Here is a 15,807-nt window from a genome sequence, read left to right as displayed (position 1 = left end):
TATGATGGTCTGGTGGGCCATTGTATACAACAGTCAGTCAGTGGTATGAGGGACAATGACAGCTCAGCGATATGTTCAGGACTTCCTGCAGCCACATGAGTTGCCTCTCATCGCAGGGCTTCAAAGAGGCATTGTCTAGCAGGATAGTGCTCATTCGCATGCAGCAAGGGTGTCACAGAAATGCCTCCACAACATTGTCACATTTCCATGGCTTGCCTGGTTGCCAGATTTATCACCAATAGAACATGTATGGGACCATCTAGGATGCCAACTTCGACAGCCTACAAGTTTGCATGATCTTGAGGCTCAGTTACAGCAGATGTGCAGAGATATATTGCAGGATACCATATGGAACCTGTATGCCTACATGCCCGCCCATATCACATCTTGCATCTAAACTAGAGGTGGCCCAACAGGGTACTAGAGCCTCCATGCCTACTTGTATCATATCTTGCATCCAAGCTGGAGGCAGCCCAGCAAGGTACTAGAGCCTCCATGCCTGCCCGTATCACATCTTGCATCCAAGGGAATGACATGTGTTACATGTTTTTTTGGACTAGGTTTAGAGATGGCTCAACTATGCAAAAAATGATTATAGGTAGCTAGGCATTGAGGCAGTCCTTTCTGGTCTGACAGAGACCTTTCTCACATCTCTAGCCTCACAACTGTGTTTGGAGCTGCAGGAAGATCATTTGCATATTCCCTGTGCATTCTGGGAAGAGCAAAGAGTCACTGTAAGCGGCGCGCAAAGTTGTACACTTAGTAGTATCTTATAGGTTATATATCTTCACTACAAGTCTTGCCTTTTGGAAGTTTGGAAGTGAACATCAACTGACAACATGGAAAAGGAGAGGAGCTATATGGTGAGCTGCAAAGTATGCTATATGTTTACAGATCTACCAGAGGAAAAGCCAAACTTCACCAGCTAGAAATGCAATCTTGTGTCTCTACTGAAGGAAAAGGTGCATAGTCTTCAGGAGAGAATACCTACATTGAAACTCATTATGGAAAGTGAGGATTTCCTTGACAGAGCAGAAGACAGTCTCCAAAATGTCGAAGGAAAAGAAATGTCCTGTGTACCTGCAGAAGCTAAGGAATAGAAGAATGTGACCCAAAGAAGCAGGAGGATCAGGAGTAAGCCAGCACCCATACTGCTCAGGAACCAGTACCAGGTTCTCACACTGGTTTCTGAGCAGAAGGAGAAAGGGGTACAGCAAGAAATGACTCTACCCACAAAGAACTGTGTAGTAAGCACACAGAGTCCTCTTGAATGGACAAAAAGAAGTGCTGTTGTAACGAAGAAAAGGAGAGTGGTGGATTTGGGGGATTCCCTATTGAAAGGGACAGAGGCCGCTGTCTGCAGACCTGACACCTCCTGAGAGGTGTGCTGTCTTCCAGATGCAGAAATCAAAAATGTACCTGATAGGCTGTTAAGACTCTTCACTCCTACAGCTCAACACCCATTCCTACTAATACATGTAGGGGCAAATGACACTGCAAAAAAGGACCTTGCAACTATCTGCAGAGACTTTGAAGACCTCGGAAAGAAGGTGAAGTTTCTAGGAGCACAGGTGGTCTTCTCATCCATTCTCCCAGTAGATGACTATGGAATAAGAAGATGGAACAGGATTCTAGAGGTGAACAACTGGCTACATCGATGGTGCCATTAGTAAAGGTTTGGATTTCTAGACCACGAAGTGAATTACCTATATGATAGACTGCTTGGTAGAGACTGATTGCACCTTGCAAAAACAGGTAAGCATATATTTGGTGGGCACCTTGCTTCACTCATTAGGAGAGCTCTAAACTACAACAATATGGGAAAGGAAGTGAAAAGCCAGGTAAAAATATACAGCTCATTAATACATTTGAGAACATTGCTATTAGAAGTGGAAAGAAAGAACAGAGACAAAAAATTCTGAAGGAAAGTAGAAGAGCAAGAGACACCGATCACAAACTAAAATGTTTTTACACAAATGCACAGAGCATGGGAAACAAACAAGGAGAATTTGAGCTATTAACACAGGAAGAGTAATATGTCATAAGCATCACGAAAACTTGATGGAATGAGACACATGATTGAAATTCAAGGCTTGAAGGATACAACTTATTTATAAGAAACAGACCTAAAAAAAAGGTAGAAGGTATTGCGTTGTACGTTAGGAAAACATTCATCTCAACAGAGATTCAAGTTTCAGAGCATGGTAGTTCTATAGCAACTGTTTGGGTAAGAATACAAGGAGAGAACAATAGAAAGGACTCCATTGTAGGCATTTACTTTAGCTCTCCTGGACAAGCAGAGGATATGGATGAACTCTTTTTTTACATCAGATGGCCAAAGTCTCAAAAAAGCATGACATAATGATCATGGGAGATTTTAACTATCCAAACATTTGTTTGGAATCTCTCTCAGGTAAAAGTAATTCAACAAATACTTATCCGCTTTATCTTCCAAAAGGTAGAATAGAAAACAATGGAATCTGCTATCTTGGACCTAATTCTTACCAACAGGGAGGGAATAGTTGAGGAAGTAAGGGTGACTGGGACCTTAGGAGGCAGTGATAATGCTATCCTTGAATTTTGGATAGAAAGAGGAGGATGACCTGAGAAAACTCAGACCTCAAAGTTGGATTTCAGAAAGGAAGATTTTAAAGAACTCAGAAAGAGGATAGGAAGAATCCCATGGCTGGATGGTCTTCAGAACAGAAATGTCCAAGAATGTTGGGAAATGTTGCAAAATGAGATTCTCAAACCACAATCGTTAGCAATCCCTAAGAGAAGGAAGAACGGGAAGCATTTAAAGAGACCAGGATGGATGAACACAGAACTTGCACACATGTTAAAAAGGAAGAAAAATATGTTTATCAAATGGAAAGAGGGGGGAATATCTAAAGAAGAATATAATGTGGCCTGCATAAACTGTAGGGCAAGTGTCAGAAAAGCTAATAATGAATTGAGGTTTGCAACAGAGGCCAAAAGCAATAAAAAAGGATTTCGGGGGTATTTCAAAAGCAAAAGAAAAGTCAAATATGCTATTGGATGGTTACAGGGTGAAAATGGTGAATTGGTTAAAAATTATGTTGAAAAGGACAAACTTTTAGATTCTTATTTTGTATCTGTTTTCTCTCAGAAAGTAGATGTATTATCAACTGATCTTCCCTGTGCTATTGGGGGAATAAAAGAATGTAGGCTATCTATAAGCAGAGAGATGGTGAGGGAACACTTAGCTAACTTAAATGAATTCAAGTCTCAAGGTCCAGATGAATTGTATCCTAGGATACTAAAGGAAGCAGCAGAGGTAATTGCTGAACCACTTGCCATAATCTTTGAAAATTCCTGGAGAACAGGAGAAGTCCCAGAAGATTGGAAAAGGACAAATGTTGTCCTTATCTTCAAAAAAGGGAAGAAGGTAGACCCAGGAAACTACAGGCCTGTGAGCCTGACTTTTATAACGGGAAAGATATTTGAACAAATTATTAAACAGTATGTATGCAAGTATTTGGATAAAAATTGAGTAATTAACCAAAGCCAGTATGGGTTTGTAACAAATAAGTCATGCCAGACTAATCTAATTTTCTTTTATGACAGAATCACCAACTGGGTTGGTCAGGGACATGTGGTGGATATAGTGTATCTTGACTTTAATAAAGCATTCGACAAAGTATCTCATACCATACTTTTTGAAAAAATGACCAACTACTACAAGGCTCTGTCCTAGGCCCAGTGTTGTTCAACATTTTTATAAATGATCTGGAAGAGGGAATTGTTGTAAACTGATAACATTTGTAGACAACAAAAAAAAGGAGGGGATAGTTAGCACTAGGGAAGAGAGAGTATTCAAAAAGATCTAGAAAAGCTTGAACAGTGGGCTGTGACTAACAGTTGTATTTAATAAAGGAGAAATGCAAACTCCTACATCTGGACAAGAAAAATGAAAAAAGCGCATACAGAATTGGAGGAATTGGGCTAAGCAGTAGCACATGTGAAAAAGACTTGGGTATACTAATTGATCATAGACTGAACATGAGTCAACAATGTGATGCAGCAGCCAAAAAGGCAAAAACTATTTTGCGATGTATTAAGAGAAGCATAGAGTCTAGATCACGTGAGGTAATTATCCCCCTCTACTCTTTTTTTTAGTCAAACCTCATCTGGAATGCTGTGTCCAGTTCTGGGCACCCCACTTTAAAAAAGACATAGACAAACTGGAGCAAGTTCAGAGAAGAGTTACCAAGATGGTGAGCGGTCTGCAAATCATGTCCAATGAGGAAGGGGTAAAGAATCTGGGAATGTTTAGCTTGCAAAAAAAGAAGGCTAAGAGGAGACATAATAGCTGTCTACAAATATCTGAAGGGCTTTCACAGTGCAGAGGGATCAGCAATATTTCCATTTGCACAAGGAAAGACTAGAAGCAATGGGATGAAACTGAAAGGGAGGAGACGCAGATTAGATATTAGAAAAAACTTTCTGACAGTGAGGGTAATCAATGAGCAGAGCAGGTTACCAAGGAAGGTGGTGAGTTCTCCTTCAATGGAAGTATTTAAACAGAGGCTGGACAGGTATTTGTCTGGGATGATTTAGTAAATCCTGCACTGAACAGGAGGTATGACCAGACGACCCCGGAGGTCCCTTCCAACTCTACCATTCTATGATTCTATAATCAGTTTACTGGGAGATTATAATACGTTTTTTCATATAGCACCTCTATTAACTGACACTCTGTGCATCCCATTTTTGGTTGCCAACAGTTAAGTCATTTCCTCAAACACTGTATGGTGTGTGTGTATATATTAGTGGCTAAAGCCTGCCAAGCAATATATAATTAGTTCATTTATGGACTCAATAAGGATTTAGTTCAGCCACCTATTCCTCAATTTTAAAGTGTCTTTGTCTGTTTTGAGCGCATATATGTTAATAAAGTATATAATTGCATATCATTCTCTTTTGGGAGGTTATAACCATGAGGCTATTTTTTTGCCTTTGGCATGTTTTGGAAATTATGCTTACTTAACCAGGTATACCTAAGGCTGCTCCCTTTCTATACAATGTTGATTGTGGCATGTATGAGGTTCACAGAGGGAGGCGCTTCATCTGTGATGTCATTAGCCCTCCATGATATATTCATTGAGGGCCAATGCATTGCCAAGGCAATAAGATGGCAGATGATGCAATCTGGGCCTGCCATGACCCGTGATCTGTATAGCAGTGTTTTATTGCTTATCATAGTGAAGTACTGCAGTATATCTGTACGATCCTGAGATGGCAGGTTCAAGTCCACCACTAGGACATTAAAATTGTAAAAAGGAAGTAAAAATCACATAAAGCTCCCTTTTGTGCACATTTTCCTTAAAAAAAGGGAATTATAATAAAATACATGTTTGGTATTGCCATATTCATAGCTACCCATTAAATAAATTGAACATACTTTTTATTCCTCACGTCAAATGCTATAGTAAAAAAAAAGACGGGACTAAAATGCTTTTTTTGTTAAATTTGCCTCACAAAAAATGTAATGAAAGTGTAATGAAATGGAACCAATAAAATCTACAACTCGTTACGCAAAAATCAAGCTCCTCACAGAGCTTCTATGATGAAAAAAAAGTTCTGGGTCTTTGAATGCAGCAATACAAAAAACACATAAATTCTACCATTTATTTCACGGCCTTTACCATGTGGTAAAAATGTTCTGTTTTGGGAGGAAATTGTTTGGATCGCCACCAACTTATTTAGGTTACTGTTGATGGATATAGAAGAACTGGGAGATACGCAGCCCTGCATGGGGAATGGTAGTAATACATTCAAATGAATGACTAACCATGTAAAGCTTGGACAGGCTGGGTTCACCAGTGCGATAACCACTTTTTGTTAGCTGCTCTCTTTTTTTCGTTAGCCACTCATACATGGGGTCTCGTGTGAAGAAATTGACCCTCCATCACATCCATGTCCTTTAACGCCACAGTTGTGAATAAGCCCTTATTTCCAACCTTTTTATCAGCAGCAGCCATGTGTGGCCTCACTACCCTTCCTCCAAAAGCAATGACCATGCCTCATTATCGCTCCCGAACCCCACAGCACCTGCCGCCGCCTCCGCCTTCTATTCTACCCACAGGAGGTTATTGGTTTCTTTTCACATAGAAAAAATTCAACTTCCCTCCTACATAAAGTTACTGTCATGCCTTAAGGTATTTTTACGATTAACGATTATCGTTAAAAAAATATGGGTGGATTGTTCGATTTTGAAAAATAATCCTTCAACGTAAACGCAGTGAATAATGAACAATAAATTATTGGCTTATCGTTCATTGTATGCAAGCAGAAAAAACCATGATTGGCACATTAGCTGATCGTTTGGTTTAAACACCGATCATTCAGTCGTTCTCATTCACTAGTACAGCGAACTATGTTTAAACTGACTGCTAGAACAAATAAGCAAACTTTGTCATTACTTGCTTGTTTGCTCAGTTGAACGATTTCTCACTCTGTGTAAAAATACCCTTACTTCTGGACACTCTCAGACGAGGAAAACTGGCGGTGTCCAGAACAGAGGGCATCGTGGATATTTCTTTTACCTGGCCCCTTCTCCACTTGGTTGCTACTAGAAGTCAGCCAGTCAAGGTTGGTACTTCCGCTGGTCACATTCTCCAGTCGAGGATCAGTATAGAAGAGGGGAAGGAGTAGAATGTGCAAGTCGGCTAATTGCATATTTCTTTCCAACCTGGATGCTGCGGCATCCCTGGCGAGTTCTCACCGCACACCAGGGTGCCGCGACACCCCTGTTGGGAAACACTGCACTTGTCTATTGTAGCATTAGTAGATTACATTTTAACACATACTAAATTGGGATGTGACTTTCACATTTCTCAAAGACTAACAGACTAACTGCAGAACTCACATAGTAGATAAAGAAGTTTACAAAACAACTTCTCCATATAATCCAGGCACCATCCTATAACAAGGGCAAAGGGAAAAGACACTAAGTAAAACATATGAGGAATAGTTTCTTACCACCATAAATCGCACAGTATTTTCCATAATGCATATTCAGAGTATATCTTGTTTGATAAGAAATATTTTTTGCTTCAGGTTTCTGCACATATCAGGGTCCAATGCGCTTTCTACACAACATTATATGCTTTGCAAAGCTTTACCTGCTCCTTGTTACTGATATTACTGAAGTGTCTGCTTGACATAATCAGTGATAGGTCAACCACTAATTTTGTTTTATAGCCATTAAATAGACTGCTGTATCCGCCTTTCTAATAATCAAGCAGGGCTTCAAAAATCAAATGCTGCGAGAATTATAACTCACAATGGAGTCACCTACCTTCTGTGGAAAATGAACAGTCAGCAATTATTAAAGAAACTCAGCAGCAAGGAGTTTCCCTCTCAACGGCGTGCAAAATCTTACTAGCAGCTATAGAAAGCGTTTACCGGAATTAATTGTTGCTAAATGGAGAAGGAACTACAGGCTGTTAAATTCAAGGGTTCACTTACTTTGTCTCGGGAGATATTTATCCAATAAGAGACATGAACTGTACAACTGTTTGTGTTTTGTTAGTTTAATTAGATTGTGTTTGTCAATAATTGTGACTTGGGACCCTTTTACACGGGCAGATGAATCACAATCCAGCGGGAATCTGCATTGTTCAGTGTAAATGCATGCTCTGACTGAGTGATAAACAAGAATTTGTTTTCTTATCATTCGTCGTTCTGTTTCTGCAATAACAGAGCGACAATCTGCTTGTGAAAACAGGCAGTCGTTCATCTATGAATGACTGCCTGCTTACTGTGAATGGAGGCGGGCTGGCATAATCCCCAGGCACGCTCCACCTCCATTCACTAGAGATACTTGTTCCTGTGTAAGAGCACAGGAACAATTATCACTGGGACGATCTGTCAGCTATCTGTACCCAACAAGTCACCCCCCTGTAAAAGGGTCCTTAGATAACAATCAGACTATATGTCTGAGGAAAACATATGACATACTGGGAATAACTGAGACCTGGTTGGATGAACTGGGTGGTGAACTTACAGAGTTATAGTTTGTTCAGAAGGCATCGTAAAATTGGAAAGGGGCAGCAGTTTGTCTTTATGTAAAGCCCTGTTTAAAGACCACACTATGGGTAGATACATGTGAGGGAAATGAACAGGTGGAGTCTCTATGGGGGTTTTCTCTAGGCAACCAAATTTAACAGAATAAGATATTATGCTGAACTGGTTGGACATTGTGTTTTTTTTTTAGCCTTACATACTGTTACTATTTTATTAGCAATAAATCCAGAAATCCAAAGGCTTCACTTACTTTTCCTTGCAACTACATATTTATTTAAAGGCATACTAATGCTGTTTTCTGGAATTACTGTATAAATAAATAAGGGAACCATTTCTTTCTAATACCCCATGATAGTTGAGGCAGCTTTACCAGTTCAACAACCCAAATGCATTGACCAGTTCATAAGAATATTCAGCTTTAAACTCATTTAGATGAAACATGTCTCGTACTTTGATATGACAATTTTAAATAATTGTATATAGTCTATTCCCTATACAATTTCAAAAAAACAGAGCTAAAGCCCTTTGTTGAGCTAATGCAGGTTTCCATGTACAGCAGAAATGTCAATTCAATCAGGGCAAATAATTGCTATGGGCCCTCAATTATTGATGTCAACCTACTTAGAGTGGCGATGTCATCTGAATGACAAGTACCAGAAAGTCTACAGTACTGCACAAACGTCCATGTTCATGTTGAAGTGTAAGAGAGGCCTTATGGGCCTTGAATCTGTGTTAATGTTGCAGGTATATTGTCTGCTTCAATGATGTCTCGCCATATATAGTGAGTTTTGAATAGTCCTAGATATATGGAGTAATATAACTTGATGGTTTATTGTTTTGCAACATTTACTTTAAATTTTACTGTGCCTCCAGGTGCTGGACGTAAGGGCACATGAAAGCAGGAAGGAGGGTTTCTTTTCTTTGATGTTGTTTAGAGATGTTGAGATATAAAAAGTTCTATGTACGGTGGAAGTGGGTGATTCAGCAAGGAGTTGTGAGATAATAGAGCTACCATGTGGAGCAGAAGAGACAAAGTAATTTCTGGGGGCTGCTGATTGGGGAAGTGTCAGAATCCCAGTATCCCAGGATATAACAAGTCCAGCAAAAAGTTGGTGCTTAATCGAACTGTGTCTCCTTGCTTTCATGACCCATATACCCGGCACCAAGAAGAAATCCATTTGAAAGCTTTGTAAACAGAGTAGGAGACAAATTCAGGTGGAATAAATAGCTATTTGATAAGCAAGCAAGCTTCCAGATGTGGTCATGCCGGCCAGAAATGCATCCATGCTGCAAGGCGCCCAGTAGGCCCTGTGATCAGGCCTTTGCCCAACAGTTCCGCATGATGATCTGACTGAGAGTAGAGGTGTCAGTGCACCAAGCAGTCTTCCCCGCAGTTAGGTATTCCATGGACCTGCAAGAGGTCTCTCCCACTTTCAGAAGGTTAGCACAAGTTATTTATTCTTCAGTATCTAGTAGAGATGAGCGAGCATCAAAATGCTCGGGTGCTCGTTACTCGGGACGAAATTATCGCGATGCTCGAGGGTTCGTTTCGAGTAACGAACCCCATTGAAGTCAATGGGCGACCCGAGCATTTTTGTATATCGCGGATGCTCGCTAAGGTTTTCATTTGTGAAAATCGGGGCAATTCAAGAAAGTGATGGGAACGACACAGCAACGGATAGGGCAGGCGAGGGGCTACATGTTGGGCGGGGCGATAGCCCACAATGCTGTACAGAAGCAATGAGAAATATAATCCTGTGCCACCGCCATGAGGAGCTGCACACGTGGGCATAGCAATGGGGAACCTATGTGCCACACACTATTCATTCTGTCAAGGTGTCTGCATGCCCCAGTCAGACCGCGGTTTTTTATAAATAGTCACAGGCAGGTACAACTCCGCCATGGGAATTCTGTGTGCACCCACAGCATGGGTGGCTCCCTGGAACCCACCGGCTGTACATAAATGTATCCCATTGCAGTGCCCATCACAGCTGAGGTAACGTCCGATTAAATGCAGGTGGGCTTCGGACCACACTGCATGCCCCAACCTGACAGGGGTTTTTAATTCATAGACACAGGCAGGTACAACTCCCTATTGTGAAGTCCCTGTGGACCGACAGCATGGGTGGGTGCCAGGAAGCCACCGGCGGTACATAAATATATCCCATTGCATTGCCCATCACAGCTGAGGTAATGTCATGTTTAATGCAGGTGGGCTTCGGCCCACACTGCATGCCCCAGTCAGACTGGGGTTCTTTAGAAGTGGACACATGCAGTTACGACTCCGTGTGGACCGACAGCATGGGTGGCTCCCTGGAACCCACCGACGGTACATAAATATATCCCATTGCAGTGCCTAGCACAGCTGAGGTAATGTCATGTTTAATGCAGGTGGGCTTCGGCCCACACTGCATGCCCCAGTCAGACTGGGGTTCTTTAGAAGTGGACACATGCAGTTACAACTCCGTGTGGACCGACAGCATGGGTGGGTGCCAGGAAGCCACCGGCGGTACATAAATATATCCCATTGCAGTGCCCAACACAGCTGATGTAACGTCAGCTGTAATGCAGGTGGGCTAAAAATTAATTTGATTACACTGTAGGCGAGGGCCCACAAAAATTGGTGTACCAACAGTACTAATGTACCTGAGAAAAATTGCCCATGCCCAACCAAGAGGGCAGGTGAAACCCATTAATCGCTTTAGTTAATGTGGCTTAATTGGTAACTAGGCCTGGAGGCAGCCCAGTTAAAATAAAAATTGGTTGAGGTGAAAGTTTCAACGCTTTAATGAGCATTGAAACGTATAAAAATTGTTTAGAAAAATTATATGACTGAGCCTTGTGGGCCTAAGAAAAATTGCCTGTTCGGCGTGATTATGTGAGGTTTCAGGAGGAGGAGCAGGAGGAGGAGGAGGAATATTATACACAGATTGATGAAGAAAAAGGTCCCCGTTTTTGATGGTGAGAGAGAACGATGCTTCCATCCGCGGGTGCAGCCTACGTATTGCTTAGGTATCGCTGCTGTCCGCTGGTGGAGAAGAGAAGTCTGGGGAAATCCAGGCTTTGTTCATCTTGATGAGTGTAAGCCTGTCGGCACTGTCGGTTGACAGGTGGGTACGCTTATCCGTGATGATTCCCCCAGCCACACTAAACACACTCTCTGACAAGACGCTAGCCGCAGGACAAGCAAGCACCTCCAGGGCATACAGCGCGAGTTCAGGCCACGTGTCCAGTTTCGACACCCAGTAGTTGTAGGGGGCAGAGGCGTCACCGAGGACGGTCGTGCGATCGGCTACGTACTCCCTCACCATCCTTTTACAGTGCTCCCGCCAACTCAGCCTTGACTGGGGACCGGTGACACAGTCTTGCTGGGGAGCCAGAAAGCTGGCAAAGGCCTTGGAGAATGGTCCCCTGCCTGCGCTGTACATGCTGCCTGATCTCTGCGCCTCCCCTGCTACCTGGCCCTTGGAACTGCGCCTTCGGCCACTAGCGCTGTCGGATGGTAAGTTTACCATCAGTTTATCCACCAGCGCCCTGTGGTATAGCATCATTCTCGAACCCCTTTCCTCTTCGGGAATGAGAGTGGAAAGGTTCTCCTTATACCGTGGGTCAAGCAGTGTGTACACCCAGTATTCCGTAGTGGCCAGAATGCGTGTAACGCGAGGGTCACGAGAAAGGCATCCTAACATGAAGTCAGCCATGTGTGCCAGGGTACCTGTACGCAACACATGGCTGTCCTCACTAGGAAGATCACTTTCAGGATCCTCCTCCTCCTCCTCCTCTGGCCATACACGCTGAAAGGATGACAGGCAAGCAGCATGTGTACCCTCAGCAGTGGGCCAAGCTGTCTCTTCCCCCTCCTCCTCATGCTCCTCCCCCTCCTCCTCCTCCTCCTCTGGCCATACACGCTGAAAGGATGACAGGCACGCAGCATGTGTACCCTCAGCAGTGGGCCAAGCTGTCTCTTCCCCCTCCTCCTCATGCTCCTCCCCCTCCTCCTCCTCCTCCTCAACGCGCTGAGATATAGACATGAGGGTGCTCTGACTATCCAGCGACATACTGTCTTCCCCGCCTCCGTTTCCGAGTGCAAAACGTCTGCCTTTATGCTTTGCAGGGAACTTCTCAAGAGGCATAGCAGAGGAATGGTGACGCTAATGATTGCAGCATCCCCGCTCAGCATCTGGGTAGACTCCTCAAAGTTTCCAAGGACCTGGCAGATGGCTGCCAACCAGGCCCACTCTTCTGTAAAGAATTGAGGAGGCTGACTCCCACTACGCCGCCCATGTTGGAGTTGGTATTCCGCAATAGCTCTACGCTGCTCATAGAGCCTGGCCAACATGTGGAGCGTAGAGTTCCACTGTGTGGGCATGTCGCACAGCAATCAGTGCACTGGCAGATGAAACCGATGTTGCAGGGTCCGCAGGGTGGCAGCGTCCGTCTTGGACTTGCGGAAATGTGCGCTGACCCGGTGCACCTTTCCGAGCAGGTATGACAAGTGTGGGTAGCTTTTAAGAAAGCGCTGAACCACCAAATTAAAGACGTGGGCCAGGCATGGCACGTGCGTGAGGCTGCCGAGCTGCAGAGCCGCCACCAGGTTACGGCCGTTGTCACACACGACCATGCCCGGTTGGAGGCTCAGCGCCGCAAGCCAGCGGTCGGTCTGCTCTGTCAGACCCTGCAGGAGTTCGTGGGCCGTGTGCCTCTTCTCTCCTAAGCTGAGTAGTTTCAGCACGGCCTGCTGACGCTTGCCCACCGCTGTGCTGCCATGCCGCGCGACACCGACTGCTGGCGACGTGCTGCTGCTGACACATCTTGATTGCGAGACAGAGGTTGCGTAGGAGGAGGAGGAGGGTGGTTTAGTGGAGGAAGCATACACCGCCGCAGATACCACCACCGAGCTGGGGCACGCAATTCGGGGGGTGGGTAGGACGTGAGCGGTCCCAGGCTCTGACTCTGTCCCAGCCTCCACTAAATTCACCCAATGTGCTGTCAGGGAGATATAGTGGCCCTGCCCGCCTGTGCTTGTCCACGTGTCTGTTGTTAAGTGGACCTTGGCAGTAACCGCGTTGGTGAGGGCGCGTACAATGTTGCGGGAGACGTGGTCGTGCAGGGCTGGGACGGCACATCGGGAAAAGTAGTGGCGACTGGGAACCGAGTAGCGCAGGGCCGCCGCCGCCATCATGCTTTTGAAAGCCTCCGTTTCCACAAGCCTATACGGCAGCATCTCCAGGCTGATCAATTTGGCAATGTGCACGTTTAACGCTTGAGCGTGCGGGTGCGTGGCGGCGTACTTGCGCTGGCGCTCAAACAGTGGTGCTAGCGACGTCTGGACGCTGCGCTGAGAGACATTGCTGGATGGGGCCGAGGACAGCGGAGGTGAGGGTGTGGGTGCAGGCCAGGAGACGGTAGTGCCTGTGTCCTCAGAGGGGGGTTGCGTCTCAGTGGCAGGTTGGGGCACAGGGGGAGAGGCAGTGGTGCAAACCGGAGGCGGTGAACGGCCTTCGTCCCACCTTGTGGGGTGCTTGGCCATCATATGCCTGCGCATGCTGGTGGTGGTGGCTCCCCAGCTGATCTTGGCGCGACAAAGGTTGCACACCACTGTTCGTCGGTCGTCAGGCGTCTCTGTGAAAAACTGCCACACCGTTGAGCACCTTGACCTCTGCAGGGTGGCATGGCGCGAGGGGGCGCTTTGGGAAACATTTGGTGGATTATTTGGTCTGGCCCTGCCTCTACCCCTGGCCACCGCACTGGCTCGGCCTGTGCCCACACCCTGACTTGGGCCTCCGCGTCCTCGCCCGCGTCCACGTCCTATAGGCCTGCCCCTACCCCTCAGCATGGTGTATTACCAGTAGTGCAGAAACAGAACGCTGTAATTAAATGTGCCGCTTATTGGCCTGTGGTTGGAGGCTGACTTCGCTTACGGAACGCTACTGGCCCTGGAGTATGTCAAATAACTGCAGAGTGTTGCACTGTGGACTGCAATACAGCGGTGATTTAACAGCCAACACAGAGCCAGGAAATAATTTTGCGCAAGCCTGCTGTAACACTTAGCTGGCTGTGTATGAATTAGGAGGACTACTACACCCAGCAGAGACCCAGAACACTGAGGACAGTCACAGGCAGCCCAAATAGATTTTTTTCCCCAAATGTTTTTGCAAAGGCCCACTGCCTATATTCAATAAATATGTCTTCTGTCCCTGCCTCACAATATATGTCTTCTGGCCCTGCCTAACCACCACTTCTGGCCCTGGAGTATTACTGCAGGGCGCAATGCTCTGCACGGCCGATATACCAAAAAAAAAAAATGTGCAACACTGCAAAAAGCAGCCTCCACAGTACTGCACACGGTTAGATGTGGCCCTAAGAAGGACCGTTGGGGTTCTTGAAGCCTAAAATACTCCTAACGCTCTCCCTATAGCAGCTCCACCAAGACAGCACTTTCCCTCCTCTATGTCAGAACGCATCTGTGGCGAGCCGCGGGAGGGGCCGATTTTTATACTCGGGTGACACCTGATCTCGCCAGCCACTCACTGCAGGGGGGTGGTATAGGGCTTGAACGTCGCAGGGGGAAGTTGTAATGCCTTCCATGTCTTTCTATTGGCCAGAAAAGCGCGCTAACGTCTCAGAGATGAAAGTGAAAGTAACTCGAACATCGCGTGGTACTCGTCACGAGTAACGAGCATCTCGAACACGCTAATACTCGAACGAATATCAAGCTCGGACGAGTACGTTCGCTCATCTCTAGTATCTACAGATGCAAAAAAACTAGAAGAATTACACATATACTAATATATGGTGGTGCTTATGGAGGAAACATGAGCCTTTTATAAATATATATATATATATATATATATATATATATATTTATAAGCTTTCATTTTTTTTTTAAGTAATCTGCTTTTCCAGACACTGAAGAATAAATAAGTTGTGCTGAACTTTTGAAAGGTCCCCTTAGCGGGAGAGAACTCTTGTTTTCATTTTTCCAAGTAATCCACAACAAAAGTCTTCCATGTTTCCTCCATAAACACCAACAAAGTTCAGTCTTAGCAGTTGGTTGATTTCTCTGCTTCATAAGGTTCAAGTTGATCCAAACATATAGGATTATGTTGAGGTTTAAGCGGTTCACACAGACCTTTAGGCCACTCTCACACATGCGCTTGGCAAAACGTAGCGATTTCAATGGCGGCATTTTGCTGCAATTTCACCTTCATTTTCGAACGCAGGTTCCTGCCTCCGAAAGTGCATTTCAGCACACCCCATCATTGTGATGGGTGATGAGGTGTGCTACACGAGGCAAAATAGAGCTCGAGCACATGTCTGCGAGGTAACTGAAAACGATGGGAGCATTATACTGTGATTACCGTATCGTTCAAAACTCTGTGGTAATCTTTGTAAAAAATGGATGTGTGAGAGTGGCCTTACGGCAGTGCTCTTGTTTTTCTATACTCATCATTATTTATGATGTCTTCAATGAAGGACAAAGTATAAACTCCTACTGATCTTCTACCATGTTTGACTTTTGTAGACTTGGTTTCTGAGGCCCAATGTCCACCACTTGCACGCACGGATTTTACTACTGAATCCTGCAGTAGAATCCGTGTGTGCCCACGGACATGGAGAGGAAAAGTCATTCATCTCCGGATCCAGCACTGATCTCCTCCATCGCGGCCAGATCTTCTTTCTTCAACATGCCGGGCGCATACTCTAATAATAATAATAGTCCGTGATATCAGAATTGCACTGGCTGGTTAAAGG

Source organism: Eleutherodactylus coqui, chromosome 6, assembly GCF_035609145.1.
Source record: "Eleutherodactylus coqui strain aEleCoq1 chromosome 6, aEleCoq1.hap1, whole genome shotgun sequence".
In the NCBI taxonomy this organism is placed as follows: Eukaryota; Metazoa; Chordata; class Amphibia; order Anura; family Eleutherodactylidae; genus Eleutherodactylus; species Eleutherodactylus coqui.
The sequence above is the reverse complement of the archived record's forward strand: the minus strand, read 5'-3'. Positions refer to the sequence as shown.